We start from the raw sequence: 2,971 nt of genomic DNA on the forward strand, positions 1-2,971 counted from the left end.
AGCGTAAAAAAACAGCATGGTAGAGCGTCTCCACTTCTTCCACTTCTGCGTCGGAGATCACACGTAGTAGTACTTAGTGGTATGAACGATACAAAGTTCGACCTGGAGAGAAAGACATGTCTAGTTGGAAGGTCTCGGGGCATACAAGTAAACAAATATAAAAGTTAATATGTGCCTCCAACTAATATAGTAGTAGTAGAGTACTTAGGCACGTACTCCATAACATCACCGTGCATTGCACGTACAACATTTAGTGGTAGTACGTAGTAAGAGACAAATGCCGCCCAAGAGTTCCCTTCTCAACCCACTTTTGGGTGTTTGGTAGAGTGTATGGAGGGTGCATGAGTCCACACTAGTTTAGCACAAATACACTAGAAGCGTGCATGAAGAGAGCATGCATGAAGAGGGGTGTTGAGTTGAGCATGCGTGAAGAGGGGTGTTGAGTTGAGCATGCATGAAGAGGGAACAACTATGCCGAGACGAGAACGCAACCAAACACACCCTATATGCCACGCATGTTCCTACCATTTGTGCCTTTCTACTTCACTTACTACGCTACATTACTCAGGTTCGTACATCCACTCCTGGTTACATGTCCGTCTCGTAGTTCCAATCCCACATGTTCTTCATATAGATGGAACGATCCTTGCATAACACATGCACCTTGATGCTAGATGTCTCACGTGTTGGCAAAAGGATGAACAAAGCTCACGTAAAAAAATAGAGTGGAAGAACATAGATTCCGGACGACCGAGAAGGAGCAAGGAACCTCGTGGTGGAGCGTCTGCACTCATAATACTTAATATTATTCAGCGATATAAAATTAACCAATCATCTCCACAGTGGACTGGAAGAGTACAAAACATGGCAGCCCAGTGTAGTTACATCATACTAGTACATGGCCAACCCACGCTATCACCATATTTCTTGGCTTCCGTGCGACACCTATCTCCAGTAATCCAGTAGCCTGTATCGCTTCTCCCTCCTCATCTCTATCAAAGTGCGGCGGGATGGCATTTTTGCCGTCTATTGAGGTCGGTTAACTCATCACATGTTAGCGACATGCCAAGAGCATTCTAAAAAAAATTCCTTTCACGTTCCCTTTTCAAAAAGAAAAAAATCCTTTCACGTACGAATTTGCCTGTATGCTTTGAGCAACTTGCATGTCCTATACTACTCCTGTTTGATACTCTAACTTAGCTAGAGGTTAGACTAACTCATGACTAAGCCTGAACTAACTGTAGCCAAAGAGGTGTTTGGGTGACGGGGTTAGATTGACAATAAATGCACTTGATGGAGGGAGAAAAGTGATTTTTCAGTGGTCCCAATGAGAACTATCTCCAGTTAGCACCTCTTGGGTGGGATAGTTTTTTTGGTGGGTTCGGTGCAACTTGCTCCAATTTAAACCCTCATGCTTGGATACTTTAGGGCTATTTGAGCCCCAACTAGCTCAAACTAACTCTAACCCATCGATCCAAACAGGGCCTATGGCCAGTCTCGACGTGGAGCAGTTGCGTGCACCGGGAAGCGGCGGTCTCTCGGGCGTCGCGCCACTTCAAAGCCGGCGCTAGTGGGAGGTCGCCTCTGCTCTAGCCGGGAATTAATGCGGCACTGACGCTCCAGGGAGACGCTGACCGTTTCACGCGGGAAGCGCGCGCTGGCAAGGGAGTATAGGTTTTGAACCGTTTCAGGTGTAGTACTGGTAGTTTGCAAAACTACTCAATTATTGCACTCAGTTTCCTAAGAAATTGTGGTAAAAAATGTTACTCCATAGCCCGCTTCCTTTCTCCTTCCTCTTCCACCACCCGCGCATGTCCACGGGAACCGACCGGTCAACCCTTATATAGGAGTGCTAGCACAAAAAGATGCATGCATGACCACTAAATTTTCCATATTAAAGCGCGGCTCCGACGGGAGTATGGCGTATGTTGTTACCTTCGGCCGGGCCATGGCTACCAGGCGACGGCGACCAAAGAAGAGGCGGCGGGAGGGGAATGAATGTAGCTAATGTTTGGGTTCGCCTTCCGGCTTAAATAAATGCGCAGCATCACGTGTACCCGCGGGTGTACAAATTGTAACATACGTGTCTGCTTAAGTGGGCGTCACGTAACTAGTGTGTGTGTGTGTGAGAGAGATTCTGAGAGACAGAGTGCGTGTGTGCGACTCTACTCTTCAGACATGTACTCAACCTTTTGCATCGGGATATAAGTATAATGATATTTACTTTAGCTAGTGATTTATGTGGCCATGTTAACGTGGTTGTGTCAAAAAAATGTCACTTCCTGCTCGTGATTTGTGTTATATAATTACAAGCAAGATTCTCGTGCATTGCACAGAACATCAATATGCATTTTTTTACAAAACACCTATTGTGATTGACCCATGCATGAGTAATCCCATGTGTAAAAACTAAAGATATCTCGACAATTTTATCGGAAAACTGGTATCTCGAGAATGTCATCAAAAAAATGAAAGATGAGAGATAAGGCGAGGAGGAGTGGAGCATGGTGGTGACTGGTGGTCGGAATGGGCAGAGGCATGGGGATGGACGGCACCGACAGGCGGCAGCGGCCACCATGAATGCTAGATTGTTCCAGAGACTTATTCCTTTTTTAATTGCCGAGCAATGAGGTTGTGGGAGATAATGATGTGGAGAGAGGTGTGGGTATCTTTGGTAAAATTATCATAGTTTGCTTTCTATCCGTCAGATATAGATCATACGGTGTGTATTACAAGATGGCAGACACACCATCATCGCCAACTCGTTTTTTTATAAGGGTACAGATGATAAGTTTGCTGACTACTAAAGTAAAGTGGAATTTGTCCATGTTATGCAAGTAAATAAAGGTGATTGTTTATCATATGGGTAAGGTTGGATGAAGGGTGGTAGGAACAAATGCTCCGCCTAGAGCATGTGTGTGTGAGATGGAGTCTTAGTGTCTGTGTGATGTGTGTGTGTATGTGTGTGTGT

This window comes from Triticum dicoccoides, chromosome 1B, assembly GCF_002162155.2.
Source record: "Triticum dicoccoides isolate Atlit2015 ecotype Zavitan chromosome 1B, WEW_v2.0, whole genome shotgun sequence".
NCBI classification, from domain to species: Eukaryota; Viridiplantae; Streptophyta; class Magnoliopsida; order Poales; family Poaceae; genus Triticum; species Triticum dicoccoides.